Source organism: Perognathus longimembris, chromosome 7, assembly GCF_023159225.1.
Source record: "Perognathus longimembris pacificus isolate PPM17 chromosome 7, ASM2315922v1, whole genome shotgun sequence".
Taxonomy (NCBI): Eukaryota; Metazoa; Chordata; class Mammalia; order Rodentia; family Heteromyidae; genus Perognathus; species Perognathus longimembris.
Window position 1 is genome coordinate 4261428 of NC_063167.1, and position 22295 is coordinate 4283722.

General features: G+C 52.1%; 1 protein-coding gene across 3 annotated transcripts in view; it reads left to right on the top strand.

Moving 5' to 3' along the window:
* Positions 1 to 22295, top strand: part of LOC125354523 (calmodulin-binding transcription activator 1) — a 639297-nt gene that overhangs the window by 251773 nt on the left and 365229 nt on the right. The window lies entirely within an intron of this gene.

Below are 22295 nucleotides of genomic sequence, written 5' to 3' on the forward strand. Positions count from 1 at the left end.
CAGGGGATCAATGATAGAGGCCTGGTGACTTAGTGCTCCGTATCATCTCCTTTTTCCCGTGGCCTTATTTAATCGGATCTTTCTTTTTTAAAGCTGTTTTGTAAAGGTGATGTACAGAAGGTGACAGTTACATAAATCAGGTGAGGAGTGCGTTTCTCTTCGGACGATGTCACCCCTTCCCCCTCTGCGTGTTTCCCTCCCATCCCCACCCACAAGTCGTCTAGTTTATTTTCAACACAGCGTCCAGTGAGTACCACTGCTGTATTTGTTCACCCCTTTGCCCCTCCATTTCTGTGTAATCGGACATTTCTTAAAAACAGAGCATGATGTGCACGTTACACACGTGCTAATCTGTGTCACTACACACGTGCTAATCTGACTGCGTCCCCTCTTGCCCCGCGGATGATGTTTTTAAGTCTCCTATCTTTCATTCCTATGCATTTTTAATACTTTGCCCATACGCGTCTGTATTTATTCACAACACGTAAGCTGTGTTTTACAGAGTTTACAGCTTTTATATCAATGAGACCACCCGGTATCTTTTCGCAGCGGGATTTGAGAGTGGCACCTTTACCGGGGGTGGGAGGCGTGGCTCAGGCGGTAGGGCACTAGCAAGGAGCAAGCGCGGCAGGTGTGGGGTTTGAGTCCCGCTGTCCTTCCCGGTGTCCACGTGAGTGGCTATCACGCACCCTGTGTCTCATAACGAGAAGCCCTCGGGTCGGTGGCTCACGGCCCCCGCCGTGCCGAGGGATGTGGAATGCAGCCGAATCGGGCGTGTGGACCCGTGCCGGCGTAGCCGTGTGCTCGGTGGGTGACAGAGCGCACGCGTCCTCCGGCAGTGCTGCGTCTCTGTCCCAAACGACTGTGCTCACCCGCCTGCCCGGCTCCGGGGCCTCCCTCATCCGAGCGTCTTCTGAAGACAAGACTCCTCTAGTGGGTGACTTGGGGGGACTCCTTCTCTGGGCGCCTCGCCCCGCCCGCGCCTGGCTGCTGTCCACGGCCGGCCGGCAGTCCACGCGTGGTCGGCCGCGTGTGATTCGCCCCCTCGCGGGTGGACGGGTGCTGGGCCGCGGCCCCGCGGGCTCTCACGGTTCCTATGTTCCCACTCAGCGCCCTTCAACGATTTCCTTCCCTCTCCTATGGGGCGGGCCCAGCCTGAAGCCTGGGGTGACGGAAGTCTTCATCTTGTGACTTCTGAATCTAGAAGCGAGTCCAGGAGGATCAGGGTGTGAAGCTGCAGAGGGGCGGCCCTGCAGGAGGAGGGGGGAGGTTGGGGGGGTGTGGCCCTCTGGGGGAGGGGGAGGGGCAGCCCTGAGCTGACGATCTTGCATTTCTGATTGCAGATCTGGGGGGGGGGGGCGGCCTGGGGCTCCCCTTGGTCTCTGTTGCTCTTCTCAGCAGGCTCTGTGTTGTCATTCCCACGGGGCGCTCCCGGGGACAGGGGAGGCGGGCGTTTGTGCCGGGCGGCAGGAAGGACGCCTGCTTTCTGGGACAGCGCCCAGGAGAGGCCGGCATCCCCGAGCCCTGGGCAGGAAGGCGTGGGGGGGGGTGACGGAGCCCCCCACTCCTCTCGCGGAGGGTGTTTGCCGATCCGCCCGCGTCCCCGAGGTTGGAGAACAGCAGCATGTGTAACGATCTTCTGCACCAGCAATTTTAGGCTCCGGGAGCTAAAATTAGCTTCTCCTCCCCCGCGCTTTGGGGAGGACGGGCCGCCTGTGTCCATCCATCCATCCATCCATCCATCCCCCGCCCGAGCGTGGCCCGTGACAGCCCGGGCCGCGGGCTCCGAGTCACGAGCCGAGGGACACGGTGTCCCTCCCGTCCCCTGCAGCTGTGCCGGCCTCAGGATGCAGAAGCAGCGCCCGGCTGCCCTCTGTCCTCCTGGGGGCCAGCGTGTCCGCGCTGGACCCCGCTCCCCGGCACATGACCGCCCCAAGGCCATTCCCCCGTCCCCCAGGGGCCAGGGAGAGGCGGGGACAGCTCCAGGGCGGCCTCCCCCGCCGCCCCACCTGCTACGCGCACCGTGGGCGCCGGGTTTCTTCTGCGATCTCTGTGCCCGCCGGGACGGTGCAGGAGCACAGGATGCCAGCAACGCCGTTTACCCGGATGGTATTTGCTACATACATGGTTTGCCATACTAAGCACGCTCAGTCCTGACGACGGCACTCGGGGCCTCCCCACCTGTGCTAAGCGTTTCTCCACGTGATCCTTGGGTTGGGGGGTGGGAGGCAGGGGAGGGGAGGACGGGGACTTTCCTGGAAAGCCCAGCAGGACCCAGCATGATTCGCTGGTCCCCAGAAAGCACTCGGCAAGGCCCAGAAGGGCCCGACTGGAGCCAGGGGACCCCCCTCCCCCATGCCCCGAGTCCCCTGCTCTCCGTGATGCCTGGGGGCTCTTCTGGCTCGCACACGGTCAGATTCTCCAATCTGTGCCCCCCCGAGCTGCTCCATTTCGACCCCCCCCCCACTTCCTGGCACCTTCTTTGGAGGAAAAATGGCTCCTGCAGGTGAGGTGCAGAGAGCCCCCCAGTTCCTGCGGCCCTGCGAGAGGCTCTGCCGGGCCCTGGGATCGGCCGCACGATTCCTCCACAGAACTTACTAGATCAGAAGCTTCGTACGAACAGCCTGGGCGGCAGCCGCTCCGCGGAGCCGCCATCAACGAGGACAATGCACGCTTTCCAAGGAGGAAGGAGCCCGCGCCATCAGTCAGCGGGAGGGAGGGAGGGAGGGAGGGAGGGAGGGAGGGAGGGAGGGCTGTGCGCCCCGCGGACGGCCGCCGTGCAAGTGCGATCGCATTTCTTCATTATTTCCATAAATCTGGGGCGCGTAAGGAACACGCAAAGCCCTTTGTCCAAAGTCACCGTGTGCAAGGGCCTCTGTGTGCCTAGAACATTCCAGGAGGGGAAAGGCCGCCGGGCAGGGCGGGGCAGGGGGCGGGGCAGGGCGGGATGGGGCGGGGCCTGGCAGGGGGCGGGGCCTGGCAGGGGCGGGGCCTGTCAGGGGGCGGGGCCGGGCGGGGCCGGGCAGGGGGCGAGGCCTGTCAGGGGCGGGGCCGGGCGGGATGGGGCGGGGCCGGGCAGGGGGCGAGGCCTGTCAGGGGCGGGGCCGGGCAGGGGGCGGGGCCGGGCAGGCTCCTCCTTTGCGGGGGTCCAGCAGCGCAGCTCGTCCACCGGCGGTGCCACGGTGCGGGTCCTGGGCGGGGGTCCAGGGCGCTGCGAATGTGGGGTGCTGCGGGACAGCCAGCCACACAGGGTGGAGGCGCGGCGCCGCCGGGCCGGGAGGTGGGTGGGAAGCTGGCTCTGCCGTGGGGATTTCAGCTCCGCGCGTGGGAGCCGCTTCCTGGAGGACAGGAGGCGTGGGGAGGCCTGGGGGGGGCGTGGGGAGGCGTGGCGGCCGTGGGGAAGTTGGCGGGGGCATGGGGGGCGTGGGGAGGTTGGGGGGGCATGGGGGCCGTGGGGAGGCGTGGGGAGGCCTGGGATGCGTGGGGAGGTCTGGGGGGGCGTGGCTCTCCTCAATCGTATTTCTGGAAATAACATAGAAAAATGGAAAGCTAGAAAACAGAGCCATCAGCTACCGTGGAGTGTGAGTGCATGTGTGTGTGTTTAAGAGGCAGGAGAGGGGCTGGGAATGTGGCCTAGTGGTATCATATACATGAAGCCCTGGGTTCGCTTCCTCAGCACCACGTATATAGAAAAAGCTAGAAGTGGCTCTGTGGCTCAGGTGGCAGAGTGCTAGCCTTGAGCAAAAAAGAAGACAGGGACAGTGCTCAGACCCTGAGTCCAAGGCCCAGGACTGGGAAAAAAAAAAAAAATATATATATATATATATGTATGTATTTCCAAGAGAGGCAGGAGAGAGCAAGAGAGCAACACAGAGAACGAGAGAGAGAATCTTGTTTGAACAGTTGGCTGCGCACTCGCATGATAACACAATTCCATTAAAACGTTCCTACGTTCCGCAGAGAGGCTGCACGCCAAATGGTCTGCGTGTTGTATTAAGCCATAATCAGAATTAAAATGCGGAATCCCGGCCATTCTGCCAGGGGAAGGGAGGAGGGAAGGGGCTGGGGGAGGGGCGGGAGCCGCTGGACCCCACCGAGATGTTTGGTGAAGTCTGGGGGGCCTCTGCGTCAGTCCGGGGCTCCCGACTCGCACCACTAGGTGCATCTGGAGGCTCCGCGGGGCTACGTTGGTGCAAAGCCCCACTCAGCCAGAAGCCGGCAGGCGTGGTCCCTCGAGTCCTCGTGGCCGGCCAGGACCCGGCCCGGCTGCTCTGCCCAGTGTCCTCGGGGCTTCAGAAAGACAGCTGTCAGGAAAAGCTTTGGTTGCCCGTGGACACTGTTGAGCTGCTCCCCACAATTCCCCGAAGATCTGGGGACCCTGCAATGCACTAGGAGCCCCACCCCCACCCCACCAGCAGGGCTTGGGTGTGAGCCCGGTGGGCCTCCGGTAGGGCCTGGGGTGGGGGTGGAGGGGCCGGGGCGGCGGTGGAGGGGCCGGGGCGGCACCTGCCAGGCCAGGGTGTGTGAGGGGCTCTGGCTGCGGCCCCCCTCCCCCACACCGGCTCTGTGCTTTGCAGTGAGAAGGGAGCCAGTGTTAATGGCTTTGGACTAAGCCACCCCCCCCCCCACCACCACCCCTGCCCCGCCTCCAGCGTGCAGATTCACCGGGGCTCTCTGGAGGACCTTTGCTAGCTAATCAAAGGCGTCTAACTGGTTCCCCTTGTGCGCACATGGCACGTCTTGCCTCCAGCAGGCTTGCGTAGAGAGGGTGCCGGTTCGGTTCACTCTCCATTCTTGCAGGAGGGCATGCAGGGGAGGGGCCGTGCAGAGAACGCGAGAAGCCTTGCTGAACAGGTAGCAGAGGGGCTCCCCGCGGAGTGACCGCAAGTCAACACGGTGCCCAGGAGCCACCAAGCGTGCCATTCTGTGGGCATCCGCGCGTGATGGAGGGCCGGATGCGTTTACCTCATAATACACCCCCTTCTCAGTGTCCATGAACATCCTAGAAAACAGTCCTCAGGGAATAGGTCACCCAGGGAATGGCACTGAGGTCCATAAAGTGGAAATGTTAGAAGCCATGCTCTGATCAAAACACGCGCAAGCCAGGCCTTAGTAGAGACAAAATGGCCCTATCAGCAGGAAGGTCGAAAGCCTCTTAAAGCAATGCTCACGTGAAAGAAGGCCGCGCAAATTAAAATTTTTAAAGGAATATTGATAGTGAAAACTCTTCCTGCCAGAGCTTTAGGGGTGCACTGACACAGCGATCAGAGGAGGAGAATTCACATCCGTGACTAAAACAGAATGCAAGTAGGTGATGTCGTTTCCCAGCTCCAAAAGATGGGAAAGATTGCAAAGGAAGGACAAGAATCGAGATAGTAACGATGACAGCAAAAATGAATGAGGTAGGGAACAAAAGAGCACTGAGCCCGTACCCCAAAGTTTAGGTGTTTGGTTTGGGGGAGTGGGGCAGGGGCTTGGGGTTTTTGTTTTGTTTGGTCGTCCTGGGATTTGAACTCAGAGCCTTGTGCTTACTAGACAAGTGTTCTCCACTTGAGCCATACCCCAGCCCATTTCTCAAACAAGGTCTTGTTTTTATGCCATGACTTGTCTGGATTTCGACCCTCTTATTTATGATTCCCATGTAGCCAGGATGATAAGTGTGTATCACTATGCCCGGCTTTCTTTGGTTGAGTTGAGGTCTTGTGGAGTTTTGTGTCCAGGTTGGACATAAACTATGATCCTCCTCACCTCTGTCTCCTGGAGTAACTAGTATCATAGAGGTGTGAGCCACTGCTTCTAGCCCCAAATGGTTTTTTTTCCAAACAGCAACAAAGGGGGCAAAAATACTTGTTAGCCATAGAAAGCAACTGAGAGAAAGTTCGGCATCTAAAATAAAGAAGGCCAGAGGAGACATAGGGCTGAAACAAAAGGCATGGAAAGAGTCATGATTCCCCTCCAGAACTGTGTAACCATAGATGTGGGAACCTAGATAAAGAGTCTCAGCTCAGCTAGGCCAACCTCTAGGAAAGGCCTAGAGAAAGCCGCTCTGGTGCTACAATGCAGGAAGGCCTGACTGAGGCCTAGACGGTTTTACGGGAGGATTCAGCCACACTTCCAAAGGCTGGATAGTCTCCACTCGAGACAAATGGCTTTAGCGCGTCAAGAACACAGGAGTTCATTTTAATTCTTTTCTTTGGAACTAATGCACTGATGTATTAATCTGAAAAAGCAAATTAAAAAAAACAACAACAGGAAATTACAGAATCCTATTAATTAAAAAGATTGAAAAGTACTAAAAACATATTCATAAACCAAATTTAACTCCCAATTAATAAATCAACATACCATGACCAAATGGTGTTTCTTCTAGGAATGCATGATTGTTTCTATGTGAGGAAATATAATATATAGTATTAATAAACATTTTATAATTAATGCACCATGCTAATAAAGCTAAGGAACGTACCATACAATAACCTCCCCTAACTCTACCCGAGATATCATTAAAGAAAACTAGGAATAGGGCTGGGGATATGGCCTAGTGGCAAGAGTGCTTGCCTCATATACATGAAGCCCTGGGTTCAATTCCCCAGCACCACATATACAGAAAATGGCCAGAAGTGGCGCTGTGGCTCAAGTGGCAGAGTGCTAGCCTTGAGCAAAGAGAAGCCAGGGACAGTGCTCAGGCCCTGAGTCCAAGCCCCAGGACTGGCAAAAAACAACAACAACAAAAAAACTAGGAATAGATGGATGCTTTTTTTTTTTTTTTTATGTGTGCAGGTACTGGGGCTTGAACTCAGGGCCTGGGCACTGTCCCTGAGCTTCTTTTGCTCAAAACTAGCACTCTACCCCTGGAGCCACAGCACCACTTTTGGCTTTTTCTGGGTAGTTTATTGGAGATGAGAGATTCATGGACTTTCTTGCCTAGGCTGGCTTCAAACCCCAATCCTCAGATCTCAACCTCCTGAGTAGCTAGGATTACAAGCGTGAGCCAGCAATGCCTGACTTCCCTTAGTTTTTTGTTGTTTTTTTTCCCCATCAAGGCCGACACTCTCCCATTTAAATGACAGCTCTATTTCCAGATTTTTGCCGGTTAGAGATAAGAGTCAAAGACTTTCCTGCCTGGGCTGGCCTTGAACCACTATCTCCAAATCTTAGCCTTCTAAGTAGCAGACTTAGAGCTGTGAGTCTTCTGACATGAATAATTAAGTCAATATTTCATAGCTCCAGAAGAAACATCAAGGGCTGGAGATGAAACCCCGTGGGAGATGAAACCAGAGCTAATGAAGCCAGCTGCGTGCAGCAAGGCTGATGAGCTTTGCTGGGAAGGGAAGATAGCCCCCCCGGGAGTGTGGAGGCTCCGGATTTTGCCCGGGCACCCCGCAGCTAGGAACACAAAAACTCAGTGTAAGACAAAAATACAAAACGGGTCCTGCTAGAAGCTTTGTTTTGTAAAGTGGTATGGATTGTCAGGATTTGAATTAGTTTACAACATTCAAGATGGAAGGCTTCATGTAATTACGTGGCAAGGTGGAGAGGGATGGGGAGCCACGCTTCACCATCTTGGCCAAGGGAGCTGAGCTCTTCCAATGGGAAGGAGTAACCCGGAATTAGTCTTGTGGTGTTGGGTTGGAATAGGAGACGGGTGTGTGAACACACACACACACACACACACACACACACACACACCTAGAAATGCATGTGCAGTCCTAATGGCGCTGTTTGCTGATGGGGTTTAGAAGCAATGATGATGAATAGCAAACCTTGCACCCAGGTCTTTTTTTTAGCATCTACATAACTTCCTAATCAGCAGCTAGTAACTTGCTAAGGAATGGAGAGGTCGTGGGAGAGAGAGTGAATTCTAGAGCTGGGACAGAAAAGGTACAAGTGAGCCTAGAACAATTTGGACCAGGAAGTAAACAAATACCCAAAGATCCACAGAGATGTGGTTCAGAACGCCAGAGCCACACTCTCCCCCGTCATAGATACGAAAATTAACACACGTCTAAGAGGGCCAAAAAGGAAAAGAATTTCCTTATCATAGACTGACGAAGTAGGAGGAATTGACATAGTCTCAACATGACTCTCTACGAAATTCGAGCTCATTTCAGGGGAAGGATGCCAATTTTACAATAAAGAAATATGATAGACACGACCTGATCAAGTGGGCACAGTTAACGTCACCAATACAGGGACACACGTGGCTCTGTAGGGGCAAGAAAGACACAACCTTGTTTCCATGGTAGTCGAGGTCCATGTATGGACCCCAAAACTAATTATGAGGGAGCACGGGGCAAACCCAAATTGAGGGATGCATACAGAATAATTGGCCTGTACTCTTAAGAAAAATGTCAAGGTCATTGAAGAGGAAAACATTAGAGAACTGGTTCCAGATGAAAGGAGACGAAGAGACACAACACCCCACACATCACTAGAGCAGATGGGGTCAGGAGACAATGGTGAGGTGTTGAGGATTATTTTCTTATCTTTGAGGGGTTCCGTTCAACAGCGCTGGTGGTCTTGTGTCAGTGCTGGTGGTTTGATTTGTGGGAAATTACATGTTGAAGAGTGAAAGGGGTCTAGGGACTTCAGCTTGCTCTCCAGTGTGGTGTGTGTGTGTGTGTGTGTGTGTGTGTGTGTGTGTAAAGAGAGACAAAGAGGAAGAAAGCAGATGAGAGATCTATTAACATTAGAGAAATCTGGGTGAAGCCCACTCCGCCATTATTTTGTACCATTTTTGCTGTGTCTTAAAGTTCTTCGAAATACGAGTCTCCTTGCTGGCTGGCGGGCGAAGCATAACATCCTTTTTAGTGGCGTGTTAAGGGTTAAATGAGATCCTAAGTCTCCTTGCTGGAGCTGGGGATGAGGATCTCCATCCTGAAGCATCCTCATTGACTGGGGCCCTGTGGTGCCAGTGAGGCCACCGCTGGGGTCGCCCCCTTGGCTGTTGGGGTGCCGGGGGCGGGGGGGCCTGTGGTCAGTGAGAGCCCTGAGTTCCGGGGACTTCTCCTGACTTGGGTTTTGTGGCGAGGTCTCCCTCAGAGGGACATCGCGATTTCTCCAGAACTCCCTGGCAGGCACCCGTCCTTGTAAGAAGCCGGCGCCTGGGGGGAGAGAAACACACCGAGAGAACAGTCTGGAGGAACATCCATAAACAAGGACAGGACGTATTCCTGCTGGAGTTAAACTCAGTTTCCCCGGAGGCGTGTAATTCCGACAGGGAGTAATACTCCCTGGAGGAGGGGAAGGCGGTGTCCTCGGTGGGTGTAATTCACACGCTTGCTGGTGGGTGTCTTGCCTCCGCTCCTTGGGGTGTAATTTGGAATCTCCTGGGAGGGGTGGAATGGGGCTCCTAGGGGGGAGGGAAGGGATTCAGTCTTCCCAGTGGGTGTGACTCAGCTTCCCTGGGGGTGTCATTTAGAATCTCGGCGGTGGTGGGTGGGTGTCACCCGGGCTCCGTAGGGGGGCTCGTGACTTGTAATCCTGCGATTCAGAGCCTCCTGGTGGGCGGGATTCCAGAGCCTTCCTGGCGGGGTGTTATCAGTGTTTCTGGTGGGAGTAATTTGCCGTCTCCCTGGGAGGCGTAATTCCTTCTCCTGAGTGGAGTGTCATTCGGAATCCTCCTTGGGTGTGTGACTCAGACTCCTGGTAGGAGCTGGGTGTCTTCTGCTGAGTAGAATCTGCAGTGTCCTTGGCTGAGCAGCATCTGGAATCTTCCATGGAGCTGTGACCCGGAGCCTGCTGCTGATGTTCAGTGCCCCTGAGTTAACATACATTTGTTTGGGGAGGAAGAACGGGAGGAGGGCTGGGAAGGGATGGGAGGAGAAATGGAGGAGGGATGGGGAGGGCCAGGGAGGGACAGGACAAGGGCTGGGAGGAGAGCTGGGATTAGGGCTGGGAGGAGGGATGGAAGGAGGGGGGAGGGGGATGGGAAGAGGGATGGAAGGTGGGATGGGAGGAGGGGCGATGGGAAGAGGGATGGAAGGAGGGAGGAGGAGGGATGGGAGGAGGGATGGAAGGAGGGAGGAGGGGGATGGGAAGAGGGATGGAAGGAGGGATGGGAGGAGGGATGGAAGGAGGGAGGAGGGGGATGGGAAGAGGGATGGAAGGAGGGAGGAGGGGAATGGGAGGAGAGATGGAAGGAGGGAGGAGGAGGGATCTGGTGAGGGTTGGGAGGAGGGATGGGAGGAGGGGCACAGGAACGACTGTGGAGAGAAGCATGGGATGGGAATGGAGCTGTGCACACCAGCGAGTCCGACAGTGAGGACAGGGAGACTGGGGCTGCGGGCTGACCGTGAACACAGCTGGGGTTTGCAGGTGAGGACTGTGGGCGAGGGGCATGGTCCCCAGCCCCCTCCTGTGGCGTCCTCGCACCCCCCCCCAGGCAGCTAGAGCACAGGAGGGCAGCAGTGTGTGTGTCACAGTGTGTGTATGTGTGTATCATGGTGTGTGTCACAGTGTGTGTCACAGTGTGTCACGGTGTGTGTCACAGTGTATGCGTGTGTGTCATGGTGTGTGTGTCATGATGTGTGTGTCACGGTGTGTGTCATGGTGTGTATCACAGTGTGTGTTACAGTGTGTCACGGTATGTGTGTCATGGTGTGTGTCACGGTGTGTGTGTCACGGTGTGTGCGCGTGTGTCACGGTGTGTGTGCGTGTGTCACAGTGTCACGGTGTGTCACAGTGTGTGTGTCATGGTGTGTGTGTCACGGTGTGTGTCACGGTGTGTGTGCGTGTGTGTCACAGTGTGTGTCACAGTGTGTGTGTCATGGTGTGTGTATCATGGTATGTGTGTCACGGTGTGTGTGCGCATGTGTGTGTCATGGTATGTCATGGTGTGTGTATCACGGTATGTGTGTCACAGTATGTGTGTGTCATGGTATGTGTATATCACGGTATGTGTGTCACGGTGTGTGTGTCACAGTGTGTGTGCATGTGTCACGGTGTGTCACAGTGTGTGTCACGGTGTGTGTGTCACGGTGTGTGTGCGTGTGTCACGGTGTGTGTGCGTGTGTCACAGTGTCACGTGTGTCACAGTGTGTGAGTGTGTCATGGTGTGTGTCACGGTGTGTGTCACGGTGTGTGTGCGTGTGTGTCACAGTGTGTGTCACAGTGTGTGTGTCATGGTGTGTGTATCATGGTATGTGTCACGGTGTGTGCGCGCATGTGTCATGTGTTTGTGTCATGGTGTGTGTATCATGGTATGTGTGTCACGGTGTGTGTGCGCATGTGTGTGTCATGGTATGTCATGGTGTGTGTATCACGGTATATGTGTCACAGTATGTGTGTGTCATGGTGTGTGTATCACGGTATGTGTGTCACGGTGTGTGTGTCACAGTGTGTGTGCATGTGTCACGGTGTGTCACAGTGTGTGTCACGGTGTGTGTGTCACGGTGTGTGTGTCATGGTGTGTGTGTCATGGTGTGTGTGTAATGGTGTGTGTCATGGTATGTGTGTCATGGTGTGTGCACATGTGTGTCATGGTGTGTGTATCACGGTATGTGTGTCACAGTATGTGTGTGTCATGGTGTGTGTGTATCACGGTATGTGTGTCATGGTGTGTGTCATGGTGTGTGTGTCACAGTGTGTGTGCATATGTCACGGTGTGTCACAGTGTGTGTCACGGTGTGTGTGTCATGGTGTGTGTGTCATGGTGTGTGTGTCATGGTGTGTGTCATGGTATGTGTGTCATGGTGTGTGCGCATGTGTGTCATGGTGTGTGTATCACGGTATGTGTGTCACAGTGTGTGTGCATGTGTGTATCACGGTGTGTGTGTCACAGTGTGTGTCACGGTGTGTGTGTGTCACGGTGTGTGTGTGTCACGGTGTGTGTGGCTGGCTGGCTACTCATTGCTCTGCTGGCAAAGACTGGATTTTTATGTCCGGCTCATTTTTTTTTTTAACACAAAAGTCATCTTCTTTTTTGAAAAATACTGAAAGCAGATGGCAACTTCTTTTCTTAATGGCCTTACTTAGCAAAATAAAAAGTTGCCAAACTTACATTTGTCTCCTCATTAAACTTTTAAAAACTGAATCATAAAGGCGAAACAGCTGGGGACCTAGGCATTCTAGATTTGCCGAATAAAGATTTGTGGCACTTTCTTTCTTTCTTTTTCAAAAAAAATGTCCTTTTATGAAGTTATACAATTTTAAACATACAGAAATGATAGGGAAGAGAAACACTGGTTCATCTGCTGTGGACTTGGGAAAAGCCCACAGTCCTTTGCACCAGCCGTCCATGCTTTTACACTGATTTCAGGAAAGGTCTGCTCTCCGGCCCCTCCCTCCCCAGCCCTTTAGCAAGTGATGGATGGCTTGGGGGGCGGGGCTTGCGTTGCCTGGCAATGGCTTGGGTTTGGGGAAACCTTAGCTCAAGCTTGATGCTCTACCACTTGAGCCACAGCTCCACTTCCACCTTTTTGGTGGTTAATTGGAGATGAGTCTCATGGAGTTATCTGCCTGGGCTGGCTTTGAACCAGGTTCCTCAGAGCTCAGCCTCCTGAGTAGCTACGATTACAGACATGAGTCACCCAAGGTCAACACTGAACTTCTGATTTATCTTGAAAATGTGTGGGATCCCGAAGGCTATGCTTGCAAGATTCAAAGACCGTAATTTGAGTCTGGCATTTTGTGTGGCTTAATTTGAGCGTGGCTCTGTTTATAAGATTCCCTCAGATATGGGCCAAAAAAAAAAAAATAGCCAGCATCTTCATCAGAAACAGTGTGCTTTGTACTTTAAAAATGACTGACTAGGTAGCGCCCTCACTTCCTATGGGAGAAGGAGGTTTGGCAGAGTTCTCTGAAATGAATGCTTGGATTCTCTCGTTTGGTCAGAAGTGTCCTTGCTTGACCTTCTGCCTCGGCTTGCTGATGGCCCAAGTTGGGATTTTGTTTCACAGCACCTGGGATTCCTGGAAATGGGGACTTAGTTTCACAGCACCTGGGTTTCCTGGAAATGGGGACTTCGTTTCCTCACGAATCCCCTCTGCCTTTGAAGTTGGCTCCCTGGCCGGTTCACCTCTTGGCTCCTGAATGAACAGATTCGACCACAAAGATTTCCAAGTGCCCCGTTTCGCGAAACCTTTACAACTGTTAAATTAATAAACCCCGCCTTGCAGAACCCTGATTAGTTCAAAATTGCCTTAAACGTGGTCATTGCGTTTCAGGGAGCGTGGCATTCCCCCCACATCTGCCGCAGCTGCGAGGCAGGGGGACGCACTCTGTCATGGATGTTTTCTGCACCTCTGGTCCCCGTCCCCCCAACCCCATCTTGCTGAGATCTTAGGCCTTGCAGTCACTTTTTCCAGGCATGCTCCTTCCGAGCCGAGCCTTCCTGGGACGTCCTTGGTCCTGGACAGCGGCTCCTGAAGCCTCGGTGCTTCATCCTTAACTGTGACCCAGGCCTGCCATGCCCTCTTCCTCCAGTGTGTGTGTGGGGGGGCACAGGTGGAGGGACGGGGATCCCCTGAGCTCTACCTCCAGTCCCCCTTGCTGGGTAAGGCTCGTCACCGGCTTGTCTTCCCATGCAGCACGGATGACAGATGCACACCTCCACGCCTGGCCTGTTGGTTGAGATGGGGGAGTCTCACCAAAACGGTTCGCTCGGGATGGTCTAGAACCACGAACCTCCTGATCTCCACTTCCTGCGTGGTTAGGATTGTAGGCATGAGCCGTAGCCCTGGGTCCTCCTGCAGACTATCTTTGGTTAGGAGCTGTTGGAATGTTCCAGATTCTTTGGATGACCCCAGGCCAGTGTCTCTCTGACGGTCTGCTGAGTTCCCCCGATCCTGGCTCCTTGCCCCGGCTGGTCGGTGCTCAGGGTCAGATCTGTAGGAGCCTGGGGTAGAGAGTGGCCGGCGGCCTGCCCTTCCTCTCCACGCAGGGGCCGGGGTGTGCGGGGCTGGGAGTTGGCCTGGCCGGGTCCCTGCACTCGGCTGGGGGCTGGGGCTGCCCCTGCCGGCTGATCCCTGCAGCTCCAACCCGCAGGCGCCGCGCTGTGTCCTCGTGCCAGCACTTGGTGGCAGATCCTAAGACGTGTGGCCCGGCCGTCGCTTCAAGGCAGGCGTGCCTGGGGTCTCCCGTCGGGAGATTGCTGAGTCCCACGGAGCGGGAAGCCGGGCGCGCGGTGAGTCAGGAGGGAGCGGCTGCCCTGGGCTCGCAGCTCACCGCCGAGCTGAGGGCCAGAGGCTCCCACGGTCACCCTGGCTGTACGGCCCGGTGCCCACGGCTCCGTGTTCCCTGATGTCTACAGACGCAGGCATGGCCCTGGCCCATGTACAGGTCAGGGCCAAAGTCACTCAGCGAGTCCGTGGGAGCTGAGGGCTTGAAAGCAGGGGTGAAGATTAAAGGTGGGATCCCCAAGACTGCTCTGTCCCCTCCCAAACTCTCTCTCCTCAATTTACTTCCTTTTTTGTTGTTGTTGTTGGTTACAGGGCTTAAAGCAGGGCCTAGGCACTGTCTCTGAGCTTCAAGGCTCAAGGCTAGCGCTCTATCACATTGAACCGCAGCTCCAATTCCAGTTTTGGGGTGGTTAATTGGAGACGAGCGTCTCTTGGACTCCCTGCCCGGGCTAGCCTTGAACTGCGATCCCCAGATCTCAGCCTCCTGAGTAGCTAGGATTGAGAAAGAGCTGGGTCCAGCCGGCCCTGGGGCTGGGCCCTCTACCTGCAGCCCCGTGGGCCAGAACGTGGAGGAACCCAGCATCTTTTTTTTGTCAGTCCTTGACAAAGCTGGTGTCTTGTGCTGCTCCTTTAACACCGAATCCCTTGCTCTCCAGAGGGCGTGTCACGTTCCGTCCCATCACAAGTGCTGTCTGGGATGAAGTCGGTTACTGTGGGCCCCGCCTGCGGTGGCTGCCTTGACGATCAGTGGGGGAGCTTTGCTCCGCTCCGGCTGCGGGAGGAGGGGGATGCCCACCGAAGGGACGGGCCGCCGCGGGACGTGAAAGACACAGATGCTAGAGACAGAACTGTCCCCTGCGTGCCCGGAGAGGAGATGGACTCCGGCGTGCACACGTGGAGGCCGCGCCAAGTACGGAGAGCCCGCGTGGCTGGGTGAGAGCCTTCTGAGGTTGCACAGGGAAGGAGAGGAGAGTCTCATGGGCTTTCCATTGGGGCCTGGCTTTGAACCAAGGACCCTCAGAGCGCAGCCTCCCAAGGAGCGAGAATGGTAGACATGAGCCACTGGCACGCGCGCGGCAAAAAAGCACGCTTTAAAAACAGAATTGTACCTAGTGACACGAGGTATTTTTAGCTTGTGAAATAATGTTTGGAGAAGTGTGATACGAAAGTGAGTCACAGACATTTATTAAATCTGTTCTTGTCACAGTCTAGTCAAAACACAAAACACTGAGGCTAGGTGGTTTGTTTGTTTTTTTTTTAAGAATTTTTTTATTTTTATTATGCTCCAATAGTTGTACCAAAGAGTTGCCATTCACCAACACAGCTTCTGAATACAGTGCACCTTGATCAAGGTCACACCTTCCAACATTCTCACCCCCCTCCCAGCCCCCCTCCCCTCACTTTTAGTTTTTAGGTTATATACTGAATGACTTTGCCGTTTAGCGAAGCAATGTATGTATACAGCGCACCTTGATCTGTGTCATCACTTCAATCCGCCCCCTCCCCCGCCGTTGACCTATCTCTTCCCTTACATTTCTCGGTTCTCTGGTATGGACAATGGGTTCTTGCTTGCTCTCTCTCCCTCCACCCCATGTTCCCCTCCATTCTTCTGCTTCTCTCCCGTTGGCCTCACCCTCCCTTGCAAGTACCTATTTTGTTGGGCTTTGAGTTAGTCTTTTTAAAGAATTATACTACTTATAATCTCCATAGAGTCTATTATATCTCATTTAATTCATTTGTAACCCCTTGGTTACCACTCCGTGTTTTTTCTTACAGATTTACTGAAAAAAAAAATAAGTTGACTTTAAAAGCATCTCCATCTTCCAAAAGCAAGACCAAGTTTTCTCTTTGACCCCCTTATATTCTTAAAAGTCCAAAGCTTTGTGTGCAGTTGGAAAAGATCTACACAGTGGATATATTTGGACAGGTATTGAATATAATAAAGTATATTTAAATATTTATATGTGGAATTATTTTTTTTATGGTGCTGTTCTTTAAATCATTGAATAAGGTCCCATCATTTCTCCAAAAGATATATGAGCACTGTCTTTTGGCATATAGATCATTTTTGCCTTTGAAAGGCACCCCAGCTTAAAAATGATTTCTGCAGATGATATTTCTCATACATTTGTTATCGCGGTGAGCATTATATCCTGCTGTCCTCCAGCGAGGCTTGGAGGAGTTCTCCTGAAAATAGCACTGCGTTTGGAGGAATCGGAGAGGAGGTGAGGAAGCCAGCCGACCAGGCTTGACTTTCCCGGCAGCTGGCCCAGGGAGCTGGAGGGCCTGGCTGGCCCTCATCCGACCCCACTCCATCTGCACTTCTGAAGGAGCTCGGGGCCAAGGACCTGCCTCTTCTCTCCTGCGGAGACTCTAGACTGTTCTGGGATGCTTATTTTCAACTTGTGCCTCCTAGGCGCCTCTCCTTCTTGTCAGGTTGAAGAGCTCTGCCCCCCCCCCTCTCTTCCTTCCTGAGAATGATCTAGATCACAGCTATTTGTTTCTGAGATGCATTCCTAGAAAGGTCACGCTAGGCATGTCATGAGCTGACGGGGGCAGATTGTCACACCTCTCAGAGGGGCAGATTGTCACGCCTCTCAGAGGAGGGCCTAGCCAGCCAGCTACATGGAAGCCTTCTGGTTCGTGGTGAAACCAAACACAAGCATAAACTCACACAATGTAACTAACCCATTGTGGGAATGGGGCCCGTGTACCGTGGTTCTGAGCTTGCAGGAGGAAAGGTGGGTGGCCAGGTGCCAGTACTGTCCATGTCTCCAGACGCCTCGTGTTTGGGGTGATGGCATCCCTCATCTGGCTGAAGACCTGGGAGGGGAGGAGACCTGTACATCCATGGTCTGGCGGTCTAAGCTGGATGGTCACATTCTCTTTATGTCCTGGCCATGTTGGAAGCAATTGGTTATTTCCCAGTGTGACCTCCAAGGGGGACAACAGGAAAACCCCAGCAGAGACCCAAGGGCCATTCTGCAGGAGCTGGAAATAAACTTCCACTGTTGCTGGGACAGAGCTGATCTCCAGATAGATGCCGGCAGACATAGGCAGGTAGATGCTGGTAGATATGGGTATATTCAGGGAGATACAGGGAGATACTGGCATATCCAGGGAGATATATGGAGATTATAACAAATAAATGGGCTTGCTGATTTGCTAATGCATGAGCAGTAGTTGCTCACAAATGGAAGGATAGGGGAATGGAGGAGAAAAAGAGAGGAAAGAAGGGAGGGAGGGAAAGAGCACAGAGAGGGGAAGAAAGAAGAGGGTACAGGGAAGAGGAGAAGGGAGAGGAGAGGAGAGAAGAAATGAGAGACTAAAAGGACGCAGAGAAGGCAAGAGAGAAGAGAGGAGAGGGGGTGAGCGGCGAGAGGTGTGAAGAGCCAAGACGAGAGCAGAGGAAAAGAGAAAAGGAAGGAGGGAAGAGGAGAGGGGAGGAAGGGAGGGGGGAGGGAAGAAGGGAGGGGAAGAATAGGCAAGAAGAGAGAGAAGATGGGAGGAGAGGAGAGAGGGGAGGGGAGGGGAGAGGAAAGGAGAGGAGAGGAAAAGAGGAAGAGAAGAGAGAAGAAAGAAGAAGGGAGGGAAGAGAAGAGGCGGGGGAGGGAGGCCAGAGGAGAGAATGAAGAGGAAGGGGAAGAGAAGAGGAGAGAGGAGAGGAGAGAAGAAGAGGCAACTCCTGTCTGATGTTGTGCCCACTAGCAGGGCGGAGGGTGGAGGGTGTGGCAGAGTTCAGTGTAGCTGGAGGAAATCAGTCTCGCCAGGCTCCATTGCACTAACAGATTTTGGAGTGATTTATATGAAAACAGTTTAAAGCATTTACTAGCTGTAAGAACTAATTTCCAATAAATCACACAGGTTTCCCTTGGGAACCAGAAATAAATGAGGGCAAAAGAAATTGCTCTGGGTTGTTGAGCAATAAAGAGATGGGTTCTAGATATCTTAAAATGATATTTAAATGGACAAAGTTGATTTAACTGTCTTTTTTTTTTCATGTCTGGGAGTAAGATTTAGGTCTACGGCATGTCGTTATGAGCAGGAATTACTCACTAGGAGATTTTCAGCATTTCACACACATACCACTGAATGGCAATTTTAATATTTTAGTTTTAATCTTAAATTGTCATGGAAAGGCATTAATTGCTTGGTTCCCAGCAACGTCTATAAAAAATGTTTCTAGAAAAAAGTTCAAATTTGGTATGTGAGGCAGAAAGTTTTATTGTCTAATTTTGGTCATGAGTTTTCTAATGAAGACTCTTCAATGAAATACCTGTTTTCTTCTCAAGTTCAGGAGTTCTTGCACTGCATGTCCACTCTGGTCATCTAGCTATGTGCCGGACGTCTTGGAGACGAGGGGAGAAATAGAATATATAGAATGTTCTCCATCTATTTTATATATTTCTATATATTTTCTGTGTTTCCTGAGATCTAGAAGTGTCCATCTCCTGGACAAATTAAGCCATAAGTCACCCAGGGCTCTCTGACGCTGTCTGTGGGGGACAAGAATGGAGCCTAACTAGTGGGTGCTGACAAAGGTTCAGGAAGGAGGCAAGACAAAGAGTCAGGTGTCAAGAAACACAGGCTGGATGTGGCCACAGCCAGGAGAGAGTTCCTCCTCTGCGTGTGGATTGCGGGGACCAGAACTGGATCCAGGCAGGTGTTCGTGGTATCCCCAAAGGCAAGGAGATCCTGACCCCAACCAGCCAGGTTTGCAGAACCTAGAACCTGCTGGTCTTCTGGGACCAGAGACAGTGGGACAGACACGGGCAAGGTGTGTTATGTTCTCACTGACTCCTTCATTTGCTTTCTCTTCCCAGCAAAGATCATTTCTGACTCCTTGGTTTTTTATTTGTGTGGGTGTATGGTTGTGAAGACAGATCTGAGAGGTTGGGAAGGCCTAGGCTCACGTAGCTCTGTCACTCCCCGTCCAAGCTAGCTTTCTTCTAGAACCCACCAAGAGGCAAGTGGCAGGTTTTCCACAGGCTCCTTCTTCTTCTTGTCGCTTCTGCGTGGGGCCATCTTGCCTGATATTCACCGCTTCCTCCTTCCAGCCTCTGTCAGTCTCCTTCTCTGACCACTGTATTTGACATTAAAGCTCCCTCTTCCGTTCTTATCCTTTGAACCTTTCTCTCTCCAAAGCATTTGCTTCTGGTTGACAAAAGCTTTACTGTTTTCTTTCTCCCATTTGGTCTTCCTCTGTGTATCCCTCTTTTTATCTGAAGCCTGGGTAGTGTTTGGGGGACGGAGGGGTCACAGTCCAGAACTCCTAGCACAAAGCTGAGATGTGTGAGCATGGATACACTTCTGTTCCCGATCCGGGGGAGGCCGCCAGCCCTTCCACATCAAGTACCGCACAGGCTGTGGGGTTTTATGTAGGTGCCCTTGATAAGATTCAGGAGGCTTTCTTTTAGTCGAGCACTGATCATGAAAGTGCATGGACTTTCCCAAGTGATCATTCACTTCTTGTATTTTAGTTTGTTGACTGATGTGATGTGTTGCTTAGTGCATTTTCAGATGTTGAGCCAACCTTGAATTCCTGGTCATGGTTGGTAATTCATTTTATGTTACCGAATTTAGTTTGTCCTTCCTTTACTCCTTCCCTCTTCAACTTCCTCTTCTTCCTTGTCCTCCTCTTCCTCTGCTTTCTTCTCTCCCCACTCAGAATTGTACATTCATATTTATGAGATGCATTGGTCAGTAATTTCCTTATGATGATGTCTTGTCTGATTTGGGTATCAGGGTAGCATTGGTGTCAAAAAGCGAGCTGAGAAACGTTACCTCCTTTGAACTTTTTGAGGAGAGCTGTAAGGGATTGATACTAATTTTTCTCTAACTGTTTTCTAGGAGTCTGTGGTGAAGCCATCTATCCTGGGATTTCTTTGTGGGTAGTTTTGCTTTTTTTAAATCATTAGTCAACCTGTACACATGTTATAGATATATTCGGACTGTGTTTCTTCTTGAGTCTGTTTATTTTTTAAATTAAATTCTATTGTATGCATTTAAGGTGTGCAGCACTGTGTCATAAGATACACACAATAAAAGGTTATTGTGATGCACTGGGTTGACTTATCAGGTAATATAGTTACCCAGAGGCAAGTTGTGTGTGCAGTAGACTCATTTCACATGAATCCCAGGTCCAGCCAAATTTGTCACTATAGTCTAGACTTTCTTTCTCTCTTTCTCTCTCCACTTTCTCATCCTATATTCTGCTATTTTATGTCCTCTGACGTATACCTTCCCATTTCCATTTCTCCCTCCTACCTGCCACCTCTGGTAACCACCAATTTGTTCTCTATCTCTGTATATTTGAAATTTTTTTCTGGTTTGCACATATAAGTGAGACCATACAGCATTTATTTCACTCACTTAGCATACTGCACCCCCCTAGTCTCACCCATATTGCATCAAGTGGCACCATCTTTATTTGACCCTTTAGGGCTAGATACAATGCCATTGTATATGTGTACCACAGTCTCTTTCTTTATTATTGAATATTTATGTAGTTTCCATGAACAATATTGCAATGGACATATTAGTGCTGATACGTTTGTGAGGTGGTTATTTCATTTCCCTTCAGGCACATGTCCAAAAGAAAGATGTCTAGGTCACATGGGAGATCTTGAAAAACCTCAGTTCTTTTCCATAATGGCTGTTTATTTAGTTATTCATTGGGTACTATGTTCTGGAGGTATCTGTTAGATTAGTTGGTGTGCAGGTCTTTCTTCCTTTGTCAATAGTGTCAATATCTTCCTTTATCTACCTTTTTGTCTTAGCTATTATTGTATTCAATAGTTCATTCTGTAGAATAGTAGCATCTACAAATACTGAAATTTTAAATTGTTCATCTGTCTGTCATTGTCTTTGTGTTTGGTGCTCTGTTATTAGGTGCATACGTGTTTATAATTGTTATGTGCAGCATCCTTCTTTCTTTCTTTTTTTTTTTTTGCCAGTCCTGGGCCTTGGACTCAGGGCCTGAGCACTGTCCCTGGCTTCTTTCCGCTCAAGGCTAGCACTCTGCCACTTGAGCCACAGCGCCGCTTCTGGCCGTTTTCTATATATGTGGTGCTGGGGAATCGAACCTAGGGCCTCGTGTATCCGAGGCAGGCACTCTTGCCACTAGGCTATATCCCCAGCCCCCTTCTTTCTTTCTAGTAACAGTCTGTAGTTTCTCTCCTCAAGGGGCTTTTAGTCTAATTGTGGAAGGGACGTGTTTACTTCAGAAGATTCCCCCTGGGTCACACACAGCAGTGCACCTGAGGGTGCTGGGTCAGAAGGCAGATACTGCAGAAGGATCTACATAAAGTTAATACAAGAAAAGAAGAACACCTCTTTCTTCCTGGTATGTTAGAAACTCAGGCCAGGCCCCTATCATGCATGTAATTCTAGCTACTCAGGAGGCTGAGATCTGAGGATCATGGTTTCAAGGTAGCCTGGGCAAAAAGTCTGTGAGACTCTTATTTCCAACTAGCCAGCCAAAAGCTGGAAGTGGAGTTGTGGTTCAAAGGATAGTATGTCAGCCTTAAGTAAGAAAGCCAAATGATTGTATGCAGTTCTGAGTTCAAGCCCAGTGCACACACACACAGACACACACACACACGCACACACTCCTGTGCACACATACGCCTACTCAAGAGGAACAACTGTCATTCCGTTGCTGTCTATCTCAGTAAAAATGTATGCAGCATGACAAAACACCCACCATGTCTTTCTAACCAGCATAATCACCAACCACTTACCTCCCACCTTTGAGCTAAGTTCTAACCTCTACTGGGTGGATCAGGGATCAACCCTGCTCCTCAGGGGGGAGGTGTCAGCATCCTGTCATCCACCCGTCTCCTGATTGCTGAGACCTTGCTTCGGGAGCTGCCCCGTCACTCCTCCTCGACGCCCTGGTTCTCTGTGGTCTGTGGAGATCTGCTTTCTTTTCCTCCATCTTTCTGAGATCAGGGCACTTTCCCATTTTTGGCAGAAGACTTCCCAAGGCCCAGTGTCTGCTCATCCCATGTCTAGGCACTCCCGGTGAGCTGCTCCCACATTCTGCTGCTAGCAAAACCAGGGTGACGACTAAGTGCCATGCCATCTACCCTACATGAGGTGGCATGGCCCTCTCCTTCCAGGCTGGACGCCTCTCTCTCTGATGCTTGGTTCTCTGGCGGCCGACATCACACA